Source organism: Maniola jurtina, chromosome 15 (assembly GCF_905333055.1).
Source record: "Maniola jurtina chromosome 15, ilManJurt1.1, whole genome shotgun sequence".
Lineage (NCBI taxonomy): Eukaryota > Metazoa > Arthropoda > Insecta > Lepidoptera > Nymphalidae > Maniola > Maniola jurtina.
This window is the reverse complement of record NC_060043.1, coordinates 12,732,973-12,757,717: the sequence shown is the minus strand read 5'-3', so window position 1 is coordinate 12,757,717 and position 24,745 is coordinate 12,732,973. Positions and strand designations below refer to the sequence as shown.

The following is a 24,745-nucleotide window of genomic DNA, read 5'->3' as shown; positions in this document are numbered from 1 at the left end:
ATAAAAGCAATAAGGATGTTTAAATAAATAAATAACGTGTTAGTAGGTATTAAGACGAAAGCAAAATTTTGAATAATGAATCAGTTTTTGTTCCTGTAAAGCTCCCTATATTTTCGCATTTTGTTTTTGCAACGCGACAAAGTCCGCGCGATAATTTCACTATTTCGCACACAGTGCTATAAAGAATTTTTGAATTTTACAACGGGAACAAGCGTATGCAGCGCACAGTGTAGCAATTTTTAAACACACTAGCAGTACTATGCCGCTGGTACATAAACAACGTTTATTTTCCTCGCAAATATGGCTTTTCTTTTTCGTTTAAAGGAAGAGAGATTATGTGTTTCGTACCCGAAGAGTGCCAATGGGACCCAATTGATTTAATAAGCCTCCGCTGTCCATCCATCTGCCTGACAGCGAGCTGTATCTCATAAACTGTAATAGTTGGTAAGCGATAAAACATCAAATATCTATCGCCGCTTTAACATCAAATAATAAAAATTTTAAAATGTCTGCCATGTATATCAAAAAATAAAAAGTACATAGTGTTCTATCTTGTACGACGGATGGCTAAGTATATTTGTGAAATATCAGGATATGGATAACGTGAAATCAAAGAAAAATAGGCGACTCATAGGCTACCTAGCGTCAAATGCAGGAACATTTGACGCCTGCTAGTGACGACAAAGCCTCGACGTTTTGCTACAAGTACCCTGCCTGTGTGTGAACTGTGCTGTTAACTTGGTTATTTGGTTCACTCTAACTCAACCGTGTGCATTGCGTTTGAGAATTACAATACAACATAACATTTTATTTTCGCAGCAAAACTAGCTTTTTCTTTTATTTTAAAGGAAGACAGATATTAAAAGTGTATTTGGACATAAAAATTTGAAGTAGTATATGTGCACGGCCGCGAATTGTTGGCAAGCGCATCGGCATGGGCAATTTAATTTCACATAACGTTTAATTTGAGGACGTGTTGTGTGATTTTTCGGACTCGCGTGTCGGCTCCAATTGGGAATTAGAGGCACGAAAGATTTTTGCGTCACTGACGGAAACAATAGGTACAGTCAGCAACAAAGCTAGGTTTGCAGTTTGCAACCGTCCATAGTCGCTTTTACTGGCGGGTGCTAACCTAGCTTTGTTGCTCACTGTACCTAACCTATACAAAGTTCTCTTGAATTTATTTTATTTTATTCGGATACAAGTTAGCCCTTGACTGCAATCTCACGTAGTGGTAAGTGATGATGCAGTCTAAGATGGAAGTGGGCTAACCTGGAAGAAGGCAGTTTTTACTAAATCCATACCCAGCACGACTTTGTCGGTAGGGTGGTAACTAGCCACGGCCGAAGCCTCCTACCAGGCGAGACCAGAGATTTAGAACTGTGTAGTGACACCTCACTTCGTCTCTTTGTCTCTATTACCTACTCTCTACTCTGTTATTTTACAACTGTTATTTATTTATTATACTTACTCGTAAATTCCAAAATCCATTAATTTTGATTTCTTACCATAGATCTTATATAATAAACTTTTTGCAACAACAAAGGATAATTTCTTGCCAATGTTTTGTAAAAAAATTGACTGCTCGACTCGTTAAAAGCCCTTTTGTGATAACACGGCCAGTAAGCTTAGTATGAGATTTTATTTCTCACCAAAGTTGATAGAATTCGAAAGTCGAAACGGTATGCCAAAATAAAAGGAGTCTAAGAGTTCTGGATTGTAAGTAAAAAAAGTACTTTCTATTTAAATTTCGCAGTTCCGCGTGGAGCACAGCTACTTAGCTGTAGAGATATGGACAAACTTGAGCATTAAAACAAGGCAGTTAATGTCCATTTAACTTTAGTTACAATAGCTCAACGTTTAAGGAGTAGACTGAATTCCGAAAGGTCTGCGGTTCAAACCCCACCCGTTGCGCTATTGTCATATCTACTCCTAGCGCAAGCTTTACGCTTAGTTGCGGGGGAATGGGGAATATTATTCATGATTAACTTGGCTAATATTCTTTTTTAAATTAAAAAAACTAACGTTAATGCTTTTCGACGCTCGAATACTATCAACGTTTTGAGATGTAAAATCTTATACTAAGCCTAGGCCACATAATGATTCGATCTCGGCCGTTAGCTAACGCAATATCCGGTGGCGAAATTACCATGATTTATGTGGGCTTGTATGGGGTTTGGTACGCGTATCCGCTTATAAAGGTTAAAGTAGGTACCACTAAATAATTTCATTTTATGTAGATTATTGAAGCTAGCTCACTACGACAGACGACATCAAACGAATCGCAGGGAGCCGCTGGATGGCGGCGGCGTAAGACCGTGGTGAGTGGAAATCCCAACAAAAGACCTATGTCCAGCAGTGGACGTCTATCGGTTGATAATGATGATGAGACTATCAAAACCAACGGGCTGGGCAGCGTTCAGGAAGCTTCGAGATGTTTGACCCTAACATAAGCATAAGATTAATATTTCGTAAACGGATCCCTGAATCAAAAAATGATTATCACAAGCTTAATATTTTTGAAAGACCTAACCAACGACACCCCATACCATGAGATAGACGAGAAAAAAATTAACCCATTTTATAAGGGTAAGTAGGGCAAAAAGGTTTATTTTAAAGATTTTATTATAGGTACCGTTTGGTCTTCGTCATTTGTATAAATTAGAGCTGTCTAGTACTAAATAGTCTCTGAGCTATCTCTGCGGACAGCATGACGATACTATAAGGGTTCCTTGTTTACTACGGAACCCTAAAAATGACTAAATTTACATACTGATGTCACTTTTGTTAATTTATAATTTTAATGATAATGTGGCTACTGGATGGCACTTGAGTACTGAATAGAAAACAGAAATGCATACTTATCTTCGGCACTGGGCATAAGTAAACCGTGGCTTACTTAGCTGGTCAATGGCGGCCCGGGCGCGAGACGCAGGTTCGAATTCGTAATTTTTTATATAACTATATAATGAAATCCGCAATTTTTCATATACTTCATTTCATTATATATGTATTTAAAATTATTTAGAAGAACTCGCTTTTGTTAAGTTGAAAACTTTCTCCTTTCAAGATAATTTTTAAGTACATATCAAAAATTGCGGAACCGGCGAAATTCGAACCTGCGTTATCTGTAAGGCACATTAATAATACACACTGTATCTATACTAATCTATACTAATAAATAAAATTGGAGTGTCTGTCTGTAATTTCGAAATAACTACCGCATATTAAGGTCATATGGTTATTTGAACGAAACTATAACTGAATCACACGTTTTTAACATTTTTGTCTGTCTGTCTGTCTGTCTGTCTGTCTGTCTGTCGGTTTGAAAAGGCTAATCTTGGGAACGGCTGAACCGATTTTGACGGGATTTTCACAGACAAGTAGAAAATTGACCAGGGAGTAACATAGGCTACTTTTTTAACCGACTTTCAAAAAGGGAGTTGTGTTTTTCTACCTATGTACACCGAAATCTCCGAGATTTCTGAACCGATTTGCGTCATTTCTTTTTTAATCGATAGAGGAACGTTGCGACATTGTTTCATAAAAAATTTGGAGTCTAACTCCTCAATCCTGATGCTGCAGGGGATCTGACCAATCCACGCGGGCGAAGCTGCGGGCATCAGCTAGTCTGTAATAAGGCACAGTTCGTATACTGCCAGTGACGAAAGTGATAATATGTATGTTCAGTCAGTACTGAAGCGACTGTTCTGTTCTGTTTTCACTTACATTGAAACAAGAAATGCAGTAGTTAAGTAGCTAAAGCGTAACGCGAATAAGAGTTTCGGCTGAGGCTAATAAAAACTAACGGCACAATAAATTCACATTCAGTTATTTTTAAACTTATTTCCCGCTTAGCGCTAGTTTATCGCTTCAGCGCGAATTAAGTATATTGGATTGGACACCTACGGAACACATGCATAGTAGTATGAGCATTTGTTTTTGAATCCAGGTTCAACTTAGGCGCAATGCCCATAGACGGAGTAGAGTGCAGCTTTTAGGGTTCCGTACCTCAAAAGGAAAAAAGGAACCCTTAACAGGGCTCTCTCCGTCACTCGTTTCATACAATCGTAGTTCCAATTTCACTTGAATACTAAGCAACCAAAGTCCATGAAATTTTGCAGGCATATTCTAGAAACTAATATCTATGTCTGTGGTTTTCCAGATTTCTGTTAAAATATTCCGTTTCAAAGTTACGCAGTCTTAAAAATTTTCATGCAAATCTTTGAGCCCCTGTAATTTTAAAACTACATATTTTTAGAAAAATCTAAAACACCACAGACACAGATATTAGTTTCTAGAATATGTCTGCAAAATTTCATGGACTTTGGTTGCTTAATATTCAAATGAAATTGGAACTACGTTTGTATGAAACGAGTGACGGAGAGAGCCCTCTTATAGGATCACTTTGTTGTCTCTCTGTCTCCGTCTGTCCATCTGTCTGTCGTGTCTGTCAGTTTTTCCTTTTATATGTAATAATAATTTATATGTTATAGGATATTTAAACAGGTGTATGAATTAACCACGATAATGGTTAAGTAGTGTGCAAGAAAAAGTGAAACGCGTGTTATCGTAAGTCCTAGCTAATAGGATCATTTCTCACGCGACTCTGACCGTACTGCGATACAACCCTATATTTACTGACTGAAAAAACTACGTTTACTTTGCAACTGTGTATAGATAGCAGAAAAAACTGTAATTAAATTAGTTATCATAAGAATAAACCTTTTCGTTATTGAAATAATTGATTTGTTGCGCTCTAAATTCTATATGATATATTGATCCCAATATTTTCTTGTCAAATGCACTCGAACCAAGACCTTTTTAACCCCCGACAAAAAAAGACGGGTGTTATAAGTTTGACGTGTGTATCTGTGTAACTGTCTGTGGCATCGTAGCTCCTAAACCACTAAACCGATTTTAATTTAGTTTTTTTTGTTTGAAAGGTGGCTTGATCGAGAGTGTTCTTAGCTATAATCCAAGAAAATCAGTGCAGCCGTTTGAAAGTTATCAGCTCTTTTCTAGTTACTGTAACCTTCACTTGTTGGGGGAGTTCTAAATTTTTAATTTACTTTTGTTTGAATGTAACATCAATAATGTAAACAGGTCGATTTTTTTCTTACAAAATATAGTCTATGTCACCCATAATAAAGAATCGATTGCCCCCAGTCATCAAAATCAGCCCAGTAATTTATGTGCTACGGTGGAACACAGAAGACCCTACACTAGATGGACAGATGAGTCAAGGGGAGCCGCTGGATTCAGGCGGCGCAAGACCGTGGCGTGTGGAAGTTTCTACAAAAGACGAGTATGTTTAGTAGTGGACGTCTATCGGTTTATGATGATGATGATGATGATGGAAACCCCTAGTATTTTAGAACAGAATAGAATAGAATAGATTTTTATTCAAATAAACTTTTACAAGTGCTTTTGAATCGTCTTGAATCAAAAATAATTTATCACTGGTTCGGAATGCCGTTCCTACCGAGAAGAACCAGCAAGAAACTCGGGTAAAAAGATCTGTTATTGAGGCGTTTTTTTCCTATCCGTACAAGCCTACCGTACGTGTGGCACTAATGTAATCATGACGTTCCTAATCAGAAGATTAAAGCAATAGGATGGAGTTTATATAAGCGTGTAATCATTTTATTGTACCTACTCACCGTAGCTTTGTGGTTCCCTTTCGACTTCCTAGCTACTTGCAGGGTTCCGTAGGAAAACGGATAAATCTATAGTAACTACCTTACAAAATTTAAAAAAAAACATTTAGTAAACTGAACCCACAGCTAGACGATCACATTTTTCTCTACAACTTACCTGGGTTTCATGTAAAAGTAAAGAACCGATGAATAATTTTGGAGATGGTGGACGGAACTCTTCAATCAGCTTTCAGCTATGAATGACTTACATACCGGTGTATTTTTATATTTTTTACTTATATATTTTTTAAAGTAGCCAATGTGCTAATCCAGGGTATAATCTATATCCATTCTAAACAGCTCAATCCGTTCAGTAGTTTTTGCGTAACAAACACACACACACATACATACATACAAACTTTCTCCTTTATAATATTAGTGTGATGGAACAAATAAGCCCACCCGTGCGAAGCCGGGGCGGATCAACTAGTATTATAATATTAGTCATATGTATTAATGTATTAGGCTACAACTGATCTAGCACTAGCCTGTTTAACGCGCGACTTATTTCTAGATTGTATCTAATTGACCTTCGCATTAATCGATGACATTACAACTTTATCAAGTAGGGATTCCTACGGCTTCCCTTCTTTACATGTCAGCGCCTTAACAAGGTCTGTTTTATTATAAACTTGGATATAAACTAAAAGGCTCTATACGCACTGCATACGACCCGAATCCGAGAATTCTTGTTCCGAAGTAACCCTAGTAGGTACGAGTAGGTACTATTTGTCAAAGCTTTTGCGTACTAGATCCAAAATTGGTTTTCCGAAGAATATCTCCACTTTGGGGTATTGTGTACGGATCAAATTAACTACAATATTATTTGTGTTTGTATTACATCATTATCTTACAAAAATTCAACCATTGACAATCAAAAAGTGTACTTATAATGGTAGGCAATATGAGTAAATGATTTGACTTTGAAAATCGAACTATGTTTGTTTTTAACCCCCGACCCAAAAAGAGGGATATTATAAGTTTGACGTGTGTATCTGTGTATGTGTGTGTACCGATACACATCTGTCTGTGGCATCGTAGCTCCTAAACCAATGAACCGATTTCAATTTAGTTTTTTTGTTTGAAAGGTGGCTTGATCGAGAGTGTTCTTAGCTATAATCCAAGAAAATCGGTTCAGCCGTTTGAAAGTTATCAGTTCTTTTCTAGTTACTGTAACCTTCACTTGTCGGGGGTGTTATAAATTTTTAATTTACACTTGTGTATATAGAGCGCGCTTTCTTATCGCCAAAAATTCCGTAGTAAGTACTTGTTATAGAACTAATTTAAATGCTTGGATTTGAACAACATAGTCAATAGCCAATACGGAGAGTCAGCCAAAAATTCGCCCATTTCTTTCCAGTTTGTTTGCAACAAAAACGCCAGGCCAGCGGGAATTTTAAAGTGATTTCAAGCAATTTAATATGAGAGAGAAATACCGCTTCCACCAATAGATACCTTCAGAACGCCAAGATATATGGCGGCTTGGACTGTCTCCCGACACGTGTCGCCGATAACGTCCTAACTGACAAAACTATATAAAAAGAATACATGATATAATATGTTACTGTATAATGTGAGTTACGGGGTTCGTGTTACATTTTATAGCAAAACGGAAAACGAAAAATTGTTTGCACTATGCGCATAGAATTTTTGTTTGACTTTATCTAAGACTTGGCTTTCATCTATTTTAGGGAAATATTTTGTTTTTTACATTTATGTGATACTGCTCATGTCTACACATCCGGGTGGATTTAGATTTTTGAAAACCCGTAGAAGCTATTCAATTTTCCGGCATAAACAGTAACTTATATGTATTCAAGGAATACTTAAGCTTACTTCATTTCAATTTTCGGCTAAATCAGTTCAGTCATGGTGGTGTTAAAGAGTAACAAACATTCAAAAAACCAGACTTTCACATTTTTAATATTAATAAGATAATTGGGTAAATATTATTGTGAACTTTCTACAAAACCGTTTGCTTTTAAAGAGTAGCACATAGAAAAAGACTATGATAATAGACCAATTATAAAATAATCGTAGAAAATCCATACTATGGAAGTATGGATTTTCTATGATTATTTCAATTGTTAAATAATTATAAATGAGAAAGTGTGTCAGACAGACACCTGTTACAATTTCACAGCCGATCCGTTTAACCTATTTTGAAGAGGTATAAAAATAGCTTGCATCCCGGAGAATTAGACTACTTTTTATCCCGGAAAATCAAAGAGTTCTAGAGTTATGATCTAGTACACTTTAGTAGATACTCCTTTTAAAAGGTAAATAAGTAGATTCTCGTCAAAATGCTTAAGTGGCCCACCGAAGTCGGTATATGACTGTTGTCACGGACTGAAAATGAATTGAATAATACGAAAAACCTATCCAGAAAGTCTAAAGCGCCGGGCAAACCGCGTCGCTTACGCGTTTCCCCGAGGGTTCTACGATTTGTTTATTTTCTATGCAAACTAAACAAAACTAAAGCTTAGCATAAACATCTTTTTAAAATGTTGTTTATAAAGCAACGTTCTCCCCAAATAAAAACATCTAAAGCTGAAAACATCGAAACACTAAGGTGAAAACACTTACAATTTCCACTGGGTTACATTATAAACGAAACATTTAAGTAAAAATAAAACACGAATGCACTTGAATAGTGTATGTGCTTTTAATTCCAACCTTTACCTTTTTCACGAGTCCCTCTTCACTAGAGAGTAGAACTTTTCATTATTACCTCAATTCATATGATATTGTGCGGGGATTTCCATTCTAGGCCGAAATAAAGAACTCACTAGCTATTTGCACAGTTTGAAAGCAGTCTCTTGCTAGTCTCTTTCAAACACACGTTTCGTAATAGGGGCTAATGTAATTGACTAGTTTCTTTTTCACTTTTAGGGATTTAAATGAAGAGCGTTAACGAACGGTATGTAAGTAAGTGTATAGGGGTTAAGGCTTTGTAATGTAACATATTTAACTAGTTTTTGCATGTGATTATGTCTGCGTCTCTATAATCTCAAAGGTGTGTGAAGTCTGCCAATCCGCACTTAGCCAGAAAGGTAGACAATGGCCCTTCTCACTCTGGGACCCGTGTTTAGATGTGGGTTAATAAAGATGTTTACGTACGTAGTGCGTACCATTGCGTTGTAATGTATGCAACTGTATGAAACATAGTATACCACTTGCGTGGCGTGAACATTCACGTAGACGTAATGCGTGCAGTTATGTCTACGGGTTTACGCGCGTCACTACGCGCGTGTCACGTGTACGTGCTGCATACGCAATTGGTGTGAATCGACCATTACTCTTACGCCAGCGAGAACTATGACTGATTTTGCTTACGTATAGCGTTGTCCTTGTTCCACTCGATGGGATTCGGTCAGACAAGACTGAATAGGCATCTTCTAGGCAAGTGCGCTACATCTTAGGCTGTTCATTATTTGCCAGCAGGTCTGATTGCAGCCAAGCGCTAGTCTATAAATTAAAAAAAAAAAAAACATCAGTCCTACCTTTACTTACTCAACTAACAAGTTGTGTGCGGTCAGGCTGGTTTTCCGGTAGTAGGAATAGGTAATTAAATCGGTCCTCTTTTATGGAATTTGGGGGGTGTTGTAAAAGTTAGGCATAGCCTTTAGCCTCTATTAATCTAATCTAGACCGTGAATACATGCGTTTAGTGTCTGCAGGCTGGTAGAGTCGTTTAATGGCCGCATGTAAATCAGCCTAACAAGTTAATGCCTACCTTTGTGTGTCTAATCCCATTAGTGTAGGCTCTATAATCGTCCCCGTATTTATGGGGACCAAACACTAATAGAGCTAATAGGTATACCAACTATAAATTATAACTAACGTGTACCTGTATTTGGTTCTCATTTGAATATTAACCAATCAAACTCAATGTTTGTAGAAACGAAAATATTTTGTGTCTGTGGTTTTTCAGATACCCATATGTCTTTAGTTTTCCAGATTTCGGAAAAATCTGTAGTTTTAACAGGGCTCTCTCCGTCACTCGTTTCATACAATCGTAGTTCCAATTTCATTTGAATATGAAGCAACCAAAGTCCATGAAATTTTGCAGACATATTTTAGAAACTAATATCTGTGTCTAGATAGATGTATATAATATAGGTGACACATCAGACTATCAGCCTAACCGCAAAACCTAATGATTTACGGGCCAGCAAGTTATCGCGATCATTTTTTACGTTCTCCGCCCGCCAATAGGGTAGCTATAGGTAGGTAAATAATAGGTATATAGAGGCATAAGTAGGTATACGCTTTCATATCTACGATATCATTCATCATTGACTAATGTCCCGATATTTTTAGCCGGGTATCCCTATCCATTACCGTATTACCAACCGAATATGTCTTGTTGGTATGGTGTCGAGTTAAAACTTGGCATGGAGCTTTGGGGCTGTGATCCTTAGGTCCCTGTTGGTCCCTGTATTTAGTATTGTCAACTGCTTTTCAAAAAATGCACTAAATCTATTTCAAAAATGCAATAGTTAAAAAATTCTGGCTGTCTGTCTGTCAGCAGGCTATATCTCGTAAATTTTAATACGTAGAGCGATGAAATTTTCACAAAATGTGTTTTTCTATTGCTACTATAAGAATAAATAACAAAAAGTTCAAAATGTCCACTATGAAAATAAAAAAACTTAAAGTGTTACTTCTAGTACGGAACCCTTAAGACCACAGCACTCACCACTGCGCCAGGGAGGTCGACAAAATGTGGTTTTGCAGGTCGTGCGGTCGAATAAGATTCCTTCACCCTAATTAGCTTACTATACCTACATAATGGCGGCAGTTGATGAGACTCAGGTGCTCCGGACAGGTCTTTGTCTTAACTCTTTACCTATTACGGTTCATGAGATACAGCACGCTGACAGACAGATGACGACGGAGAGTGACAATAGTGGAGGCTTAGTAATAGGGTTCTCTTGGAAACCTAAAAAATGCGGTCCTGCAGGTCGTAGGGTTGACTAAAATATCCTTCAACTGACTTGGGGAGGACATCTCGACCGAAACTCGTCCGAATGGCCGAGTTGCCTCTTTGCAGTAGGTATCTTAACTAGCTTACTGTACATAAAACGTGCACACACAGAGCTAGCAATAAACAATTTGTCGCCAAACAATGGCGTCCGTTGATGAGGCTCAGGTGCCCCGGACAGCTCTTTGTCTTGGACCGCTTCCACGCAGCAACACAGTTTCGCTACCGTACAGTCTAGAAAGGAACATGTTTGCACAATAATAACAACCAGTACCTACCGAGTTCAGGGCACCGAGAGTCGTGAGTCCCGTCCTACAAACTTGTTTTTTTTTTTAAATTCATTATAGGCAAGCGCTTGACCACGATCACACCTGATGGAAAGTGATGATGTGACCTAAAATGGGACGTGTTTACCTAGAAAATGCCTATTCACTTGTTTTAAATATACCCGGATTGTAATTGGTAGGAAACACAGATCGCGGAAGGGTAGGAATTCCAGACCTTAGCCATCCGTATGAGGAATGATGACGCAAAAATAGCTTATTTTAACAGGTTCTTGATAGTAGTAAGTTTTTAGTTTGATCAATGATCATACATAGCAAATAAAGCCTCTTCCAGGTGAGCCCGCTTCCATCTTAGACTGCATCATCACTTACCACCAAGTGACACTGCAGTCAAGGTTTAACTTGTATCTGAATAAAAAAGCGTTTTAAGAAACGTCATTATCGTCATTATCAACCGATAGACCACTGCTGGACATAGGTCTGATGTAGGGACTTTCACACGCCATGGTGTTGCGCCGCCTGAATTCAGCGGCTCTTTGCGCTTCATTTGATGTCGTCTGTCCACCCAGTAGGGTTCTTCCAAAACCGCTCTTTCCAGTGCGACACGTCATAATTTGAAATGTCAGTTTTTCTCAATTTAGATGCTTTTAGCCACTACTTTTTGTAATTAGCTATTTCCAGAAGAAGAACGGTAGCGCAGTAGTCGCGATTGGTATTGGAGGGGAATACTGTATGATTGCTAAACTGTGGCACTAATCAGGGGCGTAGGAAATAAATTCCGATACCGTATGTGCGAAGTGGGAACACAAATGAAAAGTGAAGTTTTTATTTGCTTTATAAGTGTTCGAGGGGAATATCAAGTGTCTGTTTTGTGTTAACTGCAACTATTGAGTAAGATAGTATTTATTCCGACGTTTTTAACCCCAGACCCAAAAAGAGAGGGGTGTTATAAGTTTGACGTGTAAATATCTGTGTATCTGTCTGTGCCATCGTAGCTTCTAAACCAATAAACCGATTTTGATTTAGTTTCTTTTGTTTGAAAGGTGGCTTGATCGAGAGAAATATTAGCTATAATCCAAGAAAACATGTCCAGCCGTTTGAGAATTATCAGCTCTTTTCTAGTTTTCTTATTAGATCGATTATCTTATTATTATTATTATAAGATCGATACATAGTAGTATTTAAATAAAAGTTCCAATTACCAATCTGGTAAGTAGTAATCGTAGATTTTACTAGTACATTTTGTTAATGTAATAGGCTACATTGTACACCATTATATTGTGTACGACACACATTTATAGTATTTTATGCGCTATTCATTTACTCCCTAACACGTAAAAGGTATAAATAATTGTGACAACATTACATGTGCTTGCAATTACCTATATTTGCATAAACGCATAGCTACCGGTTGCAATTAGTTCATACTCTTTAGCTTATTAATTATAATTAACTAGCCGATGCCCGCGACTTCGCCCGCGTGGATTTAGGTTTTACGAAATCCCGTGGGAACTCTTTGATTTTCCGGGATAAAAGTAGCCTATGTGCTAATCCAGGATATTATCTATCTCCATTCCAAATTTCAGCCAAATCCGTCCAGTGGTTTTTGCGTGAAGGAGTACCTAACAAACATACACACACACACACACACACACATACAAACTTTCGCCTTTATAATATTAGTGTGATTATTGAGTTTATAAAGTTTTAAACCATATCTAAATACTTACTACCTATGTGATTTTGAAAAGCCTATAGTATTTTTTATAGCTTTAAACGCAATATGTGACGATTTTGTAAATCAGAATTAAACCTACTTATTCCAAAATTCATATTTTTAAATAAGAATAATTGAAAACTATTGAAAGAATGACTTATTTTAATAAACGGAATGGTTCTGCATTATTGTACCTAATTTCGATCCAGCAAAAAAGCAGTCAAGTGAGTGTTAAATATAAGATCAACTATGCAATAGGGTATTAGTTCAAGTCCCATATTGAGCACATCGTACAAGACATAACACTATGTATTTTTAGCCCCCAACCCAAAAGAGGGGTGTTATAAGTTTGACGTGTGTATCTGTGTAGCTGTGTATCTGTCTGTGGCATCGTACCTTCTAAACTAATGAATAGATTTTAATTTAGTTTTTTTTTGTTTGAAGCTGGCTTGATCAAGATTGTTCTTAGCTATAATTCAAGAAAATCGGTTCAGCCGTTTGAAAGTTATCAGCTCTTTTCTAGTTACTGTAACCTTCACTTGTCGGGGGTGTTACCTATACATTTTTAATTTACACTTGTTGCTAGATCGGCTAGTTGGTTGTTACTCATGGAGAAAATTTCAACTCTCTATACCTATTATGGTTCCCGAGTTACAGTCCGCTGACGGACAGACAGACGATCGGACAACGAAGGCTAAGTACTGTGGTAATTGGGTCCCCTTGATACCTCTGAAGCCTGAATTTGAAAATAAAATTAATAGAGTGAATTTCCATTTTCCACCCGTGCTTTTAACTTTCATAATAACAAACAGTAGGTACAATGTAGCGCGCCTCTTGTCCTTACTCTAAAACAAAAATAAGGAGACACTCTCATTTCATAAATGGAATGAAAACATTTGTTTTTTTTTTTTAAAGCAGAATGGCTCTGGAAGCCGGCGCGTCCATCGTCATACAGGGACTTGAAAACAACCTATTTATATCTAGAACAGCACTTCTAATGAGTGGCTTGTGGAGTATTTCTCACTTTCCACAGCCGGATGATGGATGGGTGAATAATTTAAGCGGACCGGTATTCCGGCTCTTGGTAAAGTATGATGTTAATTTAGGCTGTGACATTTGCGAACTTGTGTGGGGATTTAATGAATTTTAGAATCATTTATGTTGAGATGTTTGCTTGTCTCAAATAGTTATTGTTATTATTATCATCATCAATCCATAACTGGGTCACTACTGAGCACGGTCCGGGTCTTCTCTCATAATGAGAGGGGTTCAGACAAGTTTGGATTGGCAGACTTCACACACCCTTGAGACATAAAGAACTTTCAGCCATACAGGTTTCCTTACGATGTTTTTCCTTTACCGTTAGAACAAGTGATAATTAATAGGTCTTGGACTGGCGTAGCATAATTTTTTGTATAGCGGTAGTTTACGGGGATAAAATCAATTTATTAAAAAGACTAATTTAATAAAAATCAGGGGTTTTAGTTATTTTTAACATAATTAGTTATTAACGTCATGTATGATATATTTTTTTAATATTTTATCATACAAATAGAGTAATTTTTGCGGGAAAATATTTTTTATGTTCGAAAATAGAAAGATTATAATTGTCGTTTACACCTTGTGACATCATGTAACACGCTAACATTAACTTCTATACTGAACGTTAACTTTTCACAGCTAACGTTAACTTCTAAAGTTAACTTTAACTTGTTACACTAGAGTAACTGGTCCTTGAAATAAATCCTTTTGACTTTGACTTTTGACTTTGCGCTGGCAATTATCATAAAAATGCATTATAAAAATACTTTCGACAGCTTCAAAAACATTTAGCTGTTAATATAATTAAAGTTATAGTAGCTATGTCTAAAATGATATCCCTCCACCCAAATAGTGGTATGCAAATGAGATTACTATGTTAGTAGTTGAATTTCTTTCACAATATCAACTTAATAATATTAAAAGCTGAAAAGCGGTTCGGTAATGGAGGGAGGGTGGCCGTTTGTAGCGTCGATATAAAGGCGAATTTTATTTTCTAAATGGCCGGGCTAAATGTTCCTGCATGTTGTTTCTCTTTTGTACGTTCGGATTTTAAAAATTCCGCCATATTTCTAACGGTTTTTGCGGGTACATCAGGTAGCGTTTTGATTTGAGAGTGCTTTTTTTTCAGCGGTCGCTCTTTTTTTTTCAAATTATACGCTCTTATAATATATTGCCTCTTTGACGTGTGTGTTTTAGCGCGGTTTTTAGATAGGAATTAATGGCTGCTCCACGTTTAGGCTTCGTGTGTTGCGAATTTTTTTTTTCGTAATAAATTATTATGAAATGTACGCTTGCATTCAATATAATCTATTCGATCACGCATATATTAATTAATATATGCGTTAAAACTCTATAGAAATATTGCAAGTTCAAAGGTAGGTACATACAGACGGGTAGATAAAGCTCTGTGCAATTTTTAATTAGTGATTGATTAAATAAATAGCACGACCGCGGTACGTATTGAATTTATAATTTGGAAAATAAATACTTATATTGGAGTGATAAAATAATGTATAAGCCCAATTTGAATAATTTAGGTACACAGTTCAAATTGTGCGGTTGGTGAAATCGATTGAATTGTATGGGGCGGGGAAGGTGGTGTGGCCTACATACGCCCCATAGCTTTGCAAGTGTCATTCCAGTGCGCGCAAAACAAGTGGACCAATCTGAACACGAGGTGTATGACTCCTTATTGAACAACAAGGAAAGTTAAACAGCACTAAAGCCCTACTACCTACCCACGAACTGCCGATAGATAGCGATAACATATATAGTACAACATTGTTTTTCTGTCGTTCGGTGTATTTTAACTTTGTACTATTATGTACAGTTTATGAACTTAGAATTTTTCTTTCATTTGATATTCCATTCGATACAGTAGCAAAAAAGATTTTTTAAAAACCTTACTTTTTTTTTTCGTATAAAATATACCTTCAGGTTCAAAATGTTGAATTTCTAAAATGTTGAATTCTAGCCTATGCCACCCGAACCACAATAAAGAATCGATTGACACCTTATTCATCAAAATCGCCTCAGTCGTTTATGCGCTACGGTGGAATACACATAAATACAAACCTACATACATACATTACATAGACTGCTAAAATCATAACCCTTCCTTTTGGCTTTGCAGGTTTCCTCACGACAGTACCCAAATTTTGTTTAACTATTATTACTTACTTGTGATAGGCGCTATAGAAATGTTAAGAGATACAATAAAAGGTCTACGCTTACAAAATAGTCGTATAGCCGAACTGAGGTATTCCATAATTTCCATACACAAAGGTCTGCTTTCATTATGACGTCACTAATTAATTTCGGTCTGACATCAGCCGTGATAAGTTTGAGGTCTGAAAGCAAATGGCTAGAAAATAGGCCATTGTAGTGTGGCGAGCATTCAGCGCCGAAAAGTGACATTTGAAATCTGGCGAATAAGGACGGATAAAGTATTAATTGCTTTTTTAAAGTTCGCTAAACCTACAGAGAAAGAGGTTTCTGGTTTGAACATTTTTATCAGACCGAAATGCAGGTATTGCTACTAGTTGATGTCCAAGGCTTTGTCCACGTGGATTTAGATTTCTAGGAATCCCGTGGGAACTCTTGGATCTTCCGGGATAGAATACAGCCTATACCCGTCTCTGTTGCTTAACTTAGGTATATCCCTACCATAGACAGATGCTATCCACGATTTTGTCAAAGTGTATTTAGATTTTTTAAAAATTCATCCTGGATTTTCTTTTCATAATCTTTGATTTTCCGGGACAAAAAGTAGCCTACGCCGGTCTCGATCTGTTTAGTGGAAGTATCCAAAAACTCAGTTACCTACCACTTTCTCATTAATTTCAACGGAATGACTTGTTATGTATTTTTTTTTTCTTTAAATCTGGCTTTACTCTGATTAGCCAATGTCAAGTTTGTGATATTTTCAAGTTATTGAATTTATACAAGTATGGACTCCGTCTGCGCCGGCGCCCGCCGACATACGCGCGGCGCCCCTTTAGAGCGCTTCCCAGTCAGTTCCACCACCAAAAAACACCAACTAACACAAAAACCAGCCACTCTTAACAAAAAAAAACACTCCAAACAAGCACAGCACGCGCGCCAGCAAACGCCATCACAGACGAAGTCCCTTGTTATGTATTATTATTGCAACCAAATAAAAAGCTTTAAAAAAACAGTGTCTCGCTTCTTTTGTGAGTGGGGGGTGACCTGCAGATCAAAGTTGTAATTGTAAAATCGTGTTAAAAAACAGGCACGCATAAATTACTTAAAACGATATATCCCACGTTACCCTTGTCTCCTAAAAAGCCATAAGTGATATAAATGTTCCACTAGATACGGCGCTACATACTCGTAGTAACAACATCTTCCAAAACTCGTAGCTAGCGTTCTGGGCACCCTGCCTCGTTAAAGTGGTTTGGATGACATTTTTGTTTTGAAATTTTCATATTTTGAAATTTTTTGAAATTTTAACATTATAGTATTTGTAAATAAAGACAAATATGATAATGTCAATAACAATGTGGAGTTATCGCTTAATTTTTGCAAACAGACTGCGTCTAAAGCAAATTACGACTGACAGGAGTGCGGACACCGATGTTTGATAGAACATGTTGTTGCTATGAAGCGTCGCTTCTAGTGAAACATTTATATCACTGGCTAAAACCCGTAGCGTAAAATGAATAAGGTAACATTTGCAAATGAGAGGCGCAATTAATTTTCAAGGTGCTTGCGAGGGAAAAAAATGGCGCGATTGAAACAAATTTGTGTTTCGGGACCAGTTTCCCGCGATAAGTTTATTATTTTGATCGGAACGCTATATCTTGTCGACTTTTATTCACCCCCGACCCAAAGAGAGGGGTATTATAAGTTTGACGTGTTTATCTGTGTATCTGTCTGTGGCATCGTAGCTCCTACACTAATGAACCGATTTTAATTTAGTTTTTTTTTTGTTTGAAAGGTGGCTTGATCGAGAGTGTTCTTAGCTATAATCCAAGAAAATCAGTTCAGCCGTTTGAAAGTTATCAGCTCTTTTCTAGTTATTGTTTCTACCTTCACCTGTCGGGGGTGTTATAAATTTTTAATTTACACTTGTATTTTAAGGTTACGTAGATAAATATATGAGCGGTGATAGCTTAATGGTTAAGACGTCAGCGGGGTCAGAGGGGTCAAGAGTTCGATACCGTGGACACGCACCTCTGGTTCAAGATTTAAGATTCAAGATTTTTTTATTTGCAGAAACATTTTTTACAGTGAGATCTTATTAAGTAGGTACATATTGTCCAGTAGAAATGTTTCATCTTATATAATCAGACATGCAAAACTGTTCTTTAAATTCATTAAACTAAATTACTTTATTACATTAAATATATCACATATCAAATTATAATTTAACTCGGTTAACTCGGCCAATCCACACTTGGCCAGCGTACCACGCCTACGACTATGGCCAAAGCCTAAGAGTATGAGATATTGACTCTTAGATTTATCGAATGTTAAGATTTTATTCTTCTTTTCCATCCTATCGTGCCATTTCAAGTCGACCTTCGGATTCAACTGACAAAGTTTCTAACTTTACAAAAGCATGTAACATTACTCTTTTTTTTATTACAATACTTTTGATTTTACGCTGGTATTCCGAATTTCATAAAAATACCAATACCTGTCCTACAGTCATATTCTGATGCCCGCGACTTCATATGCGTGGATTTAGGTCTTTTAAGAATCTGTAGGAATTCTTGCTACGTTAGAAGTCCTAGTTCCGGAATGCAAATCTCTGTACCATAATTCATCAAAATCGGTTAAACAGATGGGCTGTGTAAAGCTAGCAGACAGATAAACAGACAGACACTAGATTATTATTTTGCAAAAAATGTTATTTGAATTATCGCCAAATAACGGCGATATTAATTAAAACAAGTAATGTTTCTAAAATATGTTTCGTAGGACCAAACTTTTAAGTTACTTTTTAGTGTAGTCCTACGTAGCCATTCTTTTTTCTTTGAAACATTAGTTTTGAAAATTGCCACGTTTTTCAGCGATAACTCAAAAAAAATTGTACTTAACGGCTTTTTAGTTGGACGATGGTAGCATTGTTTAGCTAGTCGGATAATTCGAAATTGTAGGTACAATATTCCCATAAAAATAATAAAACTGAGAGCCATACGGATAAGCAGGGGGTAGTCGTTACATGCGTTCGCCAAGAAATGGCCATTCCATGTCGTCAGAGGATATTATACTGTCTGGCGGTGCGTAAGTATTACTATACCCCATATCGGGGTAGTTATATGCTTATCTAACTTCTGCTTAGGGGTAGTTTGGTTATTTATATGTTTTGATAGCTGATATATCACAAAATAAAGCCTCAATAGCTCAACGGTTATAGGAGCGGACTGAAATCCGAAAGGTCGTCGGTTCAAATCCCACCCGTTGCAATGTTGTCGTACCCACTCTTAGCACAAGCTTAACGCTTAGTTGGAGGGGAAAGGGGAATGTTATAGACTACAGGCCCATGTTCAAAAATGGATGGGTCATATGAACCACCAGGTGACGTATACAGGACGATATAAGAGCATAAAATAATAAGATTCAGCACTATGCCGTCACCTGTAAGCTGTCCAACAGAGTGCTGGTGGGAATTCAAAAGTGCAGGTAGAGTGAGTACATTTTGGTCATATATTTTTGTACGGCATTTTTACCATCGATAGATCCATGAAAAATAATAAGAAAGCGCGCAGTGCCGTAAAAAAATGGTGCGCCACAAAGTCAGTAAATTTTTTGATTTTCTGACAATTTCCAGGATAAATTTGGTCATTTAATTCTGTACGGCATTAGTTTCATACTGTTTCAATACAGCCTCTAATCCATTATTCCGCAACGCCGTACAAAAATCATGCGACAAGGGGAAAAAATTGAGGGTAGCAACCCCCTCTCTTTCCGTGGTCCGGGGGATGATTTGAAACAACATAAAATTAATTTATTTTGAAAGTGTTTTATGCATAGATAATATTTTTTTACATGCCGTACATTTTCGTTGGTCCAAAGATTTGTAGGGGATGTGAATATTATATACACACCCGTTCACTTCAGTTAGACGGCATAGTGATTTTATCATATTATCAATTGTTCTCTTCAAAAATATGTTAATGCCGTACAGTATCAGATGGCCATAAAGTACTACACCCTTAAAATGGTAGTGTCATTTTCATCAGCCTAAAAGATATGGTCTGCATTAAAATGTACGGCATAATTTTCTCCTAATTTATGTATCTTAATACTATTTAAAACAAGGGAAAAGCGTAGATAATTGCTATATTTTATTAATCTATGAATATTTAAACTTTTGCAATAATTTGAAAAATTTCAGTTTTTGTATTTCTCTATAATTTTTTTTAGAACAGTTTCTTTTGAACGGCAATACTATATAACAATAGTATTTTACACTTTCATGTTAAAAAAAAAGTTGCCGTACAGAGTCAAATGATTTTACAGCTTTAAAAATCAAGTATACCATGAAATTAAGATAATTATTGATACACATTCAAATGAACACTAATTTTTTGACGGCATTATTTTTAATAGTACTTTTGAGTGCTAGATAATGTTTTGGAACCAAAGCCGTACTTTTTCCAATCACCCCCCGGACCACGGAAAGAGAGGGGGTTGCTACCCTCAATTTTTTCCCCTTGTCGCATGATTTTTGTTCGGCGTTGCGGAATAATGGATTAGAGGCTGTATTGAAACAGTATGAAACTAATGCCGTACAGAATTAAATGACCAAATTTATCCTGGAAATTGTCAGAAAATCAAAAAATTTACTGACTTTGTGGCGCACCATTTTTGCACTCTGTTGGACAGCTTACAAGTGACGGCATAGTGCTGAATCTTATTATTTTATGCTCTTATATCGTCCTGTATACGTCACCTGGTGGTTCATATGACCCATCCATTTTTGAACATGGGCCTGTAGTCTATTAGTCATGATCAAAAATGACTAATATTCTTTATTTAAAAAAAAAGAAAAAAGAAAAGAAAATAACTGGCTCTATTCTATATTCTATTGCCTTTATAATGAGGAGTACTCTGAAGAGCTGTTTGACCTTATACCACCCTCCTTTTTCTACAATCGCATCGCACGCCACCGTAAACAAATTCCTGAAAGTCCAGTAACGCATCGGCGGTTCTCCATAATGTTTTCAAAGGTATGAAGTCTGCCAATCCTCACTGGGCCTATGAGGCGGACTAGTACCTAATTACACCCTTCTCATTCTGCAAGGAGATCTGCGCTCAGTAGTGGCCCGGAGATTATGATGATGGGTAGTTGACGGGTTTTTCTTTTACGAAACTCAAGAGACGAGTGGCCTAGTTGTGACAACGCACACCTATCCTCAATCGATTGCGATAGTTAAGAAATGTGGACCTAAAATAAAAACTGGATGGGTGACCGACTTTGGACTTCGAATTAGGCGTTTTCATTTGCAAATTATTTATAAACATATTATACAAAATCAACTAAAAATTGATTCAACTTTCTCTAACTCTACCCCTTATTCGACTAATTTAATATATGTTTGAAAACAATCCATAAAACCAACGAAGTTACAATAAAAAGCAAAAACCTTTTAAATACGCCTTCCTTGTTCAGAAATCCAAACGCCACTTTTAAAGCTTCAGAACGCCACAATGGCTTATTTCCTAGCCATTTGCTTTCAGATTTCAAACTTATCACGTCGGATGGCGGCAGAGAAATTAATTACACCCATAATGAAAGCGTGCGGACCTTTGTGGCCGGAATACCTCAGTTTGCGTATATTTTGAGAGCGCCTATCTGTGCTGGACTAAGTACTAGTAACCGTACACCAGAATATTCATAAAATTGATCACAATTTACTTATTTTTAGGGTTTCGTACCTCAAAAGGAAAAACGGAACCCTAAAGGATCACTTTGTTGTCTGTCTGTCCGTCGTGTCTGTCAAGAAACCTATAAGGTACTTCCCATTGACCTAGAATCATGAAATTTGGTAGGTAGGTAGGTCTTATAGCATGAGTACAGGAATAAATCTGAAAACCGCGAATTTGTCATTATATCATTAAAAAAAAATAGGTAACAAAAAGAGAGATAATGAGAGAAAGAAAGAGAAACAGAGAGAGAGATAGAGATAAAGTTTTAGACTGCAGTGTTGTGCGAGTTGAATTACACTTTATTGTCTTGTAACAAGAGACGTTATTCGTCCAAATGTCGTTGGTAGTACTAGGTAGTTAGTAGAGCTGCTCAGTTTTAGCTTTAATATTATTATCGTTTTAGCAGCTAAGATAACAATAAATTATCCAATGGGTAAGATTGAGGGCTCGGTTGTTACTGTAGCCAATTCGGTTGTACACAAACTCTTAACTTATTTGAGAGATCTAGATCTTATTACCTTCAGTTCTTTACCGCGCAAGCATTATGGACGGGATAGCAATATAAGATCTTTCATTTTAGATTCATTTAGAGACTGTGTACAACATAATTAGCCACATTGTTGCATTTTTTTCACCTTACATATAAAAAAAAATGTACGACTCATACATGCTATGCTAAGAGTTGTTTCTACTTCCTAGCTATTTGTTTTCGGATTCCAAAGGTAGAGAAATCAATTACACCCATCAAAGCGTGTGGACCTTTGTGGCCGGAATACCCCAGTTTGCGTACATTTTGCCTATCTGGAACATCCCAAACAAGGCATCTCTTGGCTACTGTTAGTTTTGTAAACGTTTACTAGGGTGATAGTTTGCTATCTAACCTTTAGGCGCGCTTTTTGAAGTAAAAGTTCTTTGGATGCGGTTTGAGAATATTTCCATCGGCAGACGAAACTCAAAACTCAAAAACTCCATTGAACTATTATGTATATCTCTATGAAAAACTCAAATCATTTATTCAAAATAGGTCCCTACTATCGTACTCCTTTTGATGGTCAGAATTGTTTTATGATAATATTATAGTAGTGATAATTAATTACGTAAAATTAAAACTAAAGTAACGGGACGGCAACAGATGACGTCCACTTCTGGACATAGGAGCATCATCATCGTCAACCCATGACGTCCACCGCTGGACATAGGCTCATCACCATTGTGAACCGATGACGTCCACAGCTGGACATAGGCTTTTTGTACCCTTGAGGTGGGGTTTTTTAAAATCCTGTGCCTAACACTTTTTCATTTTTAGCCAAAAGCCCAAATACCAACATAGATTAACTTGAACAATGACTTTCATTCAAACTTTCATCCCCTATCACCCTTAGGGATGGAACTTCTGAAAATCGCTTCCTTGCAAGCCAACCCAAGTGCTAACATGATAAAAGGAATCTATTGTCAAAATTTCAAATTTCTAACCCCAGTGAAGACTTTTCTATGCTGTCCGTTGATAGATCACTCAGTCAATCACGTCTTTTATATTATGTACATTGTACAGATATATTATAGTATAAGTAAAATATTCTTTTTATAATATAAAAATACCCGTATTCGAGATAAAATCTAAGTCACGTATTAACTTGTCACTTCATGGTGGAGCTTTTCGTACTAGCTTGACAGCTTTGGAGATCTCACGTCACTATAAAAGACCTGTCGTAAATAGGCTTTTGTTGCGGAAATATTATGTTATTTTCCTACAAATATACGCTAGTTTAGTGATGTATTTTAAAGTATGCCAGCGGTTTGATTGCGGTAGAATGATAGCTACAATGTCACGATCGCAATCAGCTTTGATTGGTTGACGGTCGCTCACTATTGGCTACAATGCATTGTTGCAACAAGAATACCATAAATTCAGCCAATCACAACGATTTCGATTGTTATAATGATTGATGCAGACTTTTCGGAATCGACCTACCGGTGTCATGCTATCGTAGCTATATGAATAGAATAGTAGTAATAACTATACATATTGTGTAAGTAAATAAATATCATAATGTCTGTATTTGTAGAATGTTTCGATTTCGCGTCGAAAACCGCTTATTAGCAACATTAATGCTGTGTCTACACAATTTGCTTTTGACACTATCATATTCATTAATTGCTGTATGCTCGATTGATTATTATATGACCCGTGACCAGCAATATTGCAAATAATACTATGTGCATCAACATTTTATGATTGTAGGGCTAGTACACACGCGATAGCGTCGATGAGTCCGTCTGAGGCTGAGTCTAAGCAAAGTTAAAGTGCGCTCTATAAATTTCTGCTTGAGTACGTGAATATGAATATCTCTGTGACCCAAACACTGAACGTATAATGAAAATAAATAAATTTTGAAATTAGGGGTTACTCTTGATGAGTAAACCAGAAAATTAAAGACCATCTCCCCGCCCTCCACCTTCGAAACTACTGAGCCTTTAGGCTTAGTTTTTTCGTGAAGTAACCTGCATGCCTGAATGTTATACATAATGTTCTCAAAGATGTGTGAAGTGCCAATCAACATTCGACCAGCGTGGATGGTAGATTATGGACTAAATCTTTCTCATTTTGAGAGAAGACCGGTGCTCAGTAGTGGGCCAGTGATGGGCTGTGATGATAAGGATGATGAGGATTCGACTATGCTAAAAGAACCGTGTGTGCTATAGCTCTTATAACACATAAAACCTGTAATATGTGCGGTACCTATTTAGTTAATAATTTATTAGAAATTAATTTTATAGAAGCAAATATGCGAAACTGTGGCCGATGAATTACTGAATCGTTTTTAATAATTCATTAATCGTACCTATAAAACAATTCATTTTGAACTTATTGAAAAATATAAATAATATGATCGTGAATTTATTAGCGCGTTAGTTTTCATAAAGCGGTTGTTAAAATTGATAGAATCATAAAAGATTTATTTTGTCATAAATACACAAATCCACAACATAATGTGTGGCTTTTATCTCGTAATGAATTATTATTGACAATGTACCTATTAATTGTTATTTCATTCTGATAAAATCATTGTAACAGTTTTTTGTCAGAACATAATTGATGCATCACTAATCACTAC

General features: G+C 36.7%; 3 long non-coding RNA genes across 3 annotated transcripts in view; 1 reads left to right on the top strand and 2 right to left on the bottom strand.

Annotated features, from left to right (window-relative positions):
• The first annotated feature begins 1,897 nt into the window (after window positions 1-1,897).
• Window positions 1,898-24,745, top strand: part of LOC123872763 — a 27,491-nt gene continuing 4,643 nt past the window's right edge. The window contains exon 1 of the long non-coding RNA XR_006797537.1: window positions 1,898-2,025. This is a non-coding gene — a long non-coding RNA (uncharacterized LOC123872763). The remainder of the gene's footprint in view (window positions 2,026-24,745) is intronic.
• On the bottom strand, window positions 1,919-22,880 carry LOC123872761. The gene is made up of 3 exons (XR_006797535.1): window positions 22,869-22,880; window positions 16,795-16,805; window positions 1,919-2,020 (listed from the first exon to the last, which is right to left on the bottom strand). It is a non-coding gene; the product is annotated as an uncharacterized LOC123872761 (long non-coding RNA).
• LOC123872764 overlaps window positions 23,475-24,745 on the bottom strand; it is a 23,018-nt gene continuing 21,747 nt past the window's right edge. Inside the window, exon 4 of the long non-coding RNA XR_006797538.1 lies at window positions 23,475-23,597. This is a non-coding gene — a long non-coding RNA (uncharacterized LOC123872764). The remainder of the gene's footprint in view (window positions 23,598-24,745) is intronic.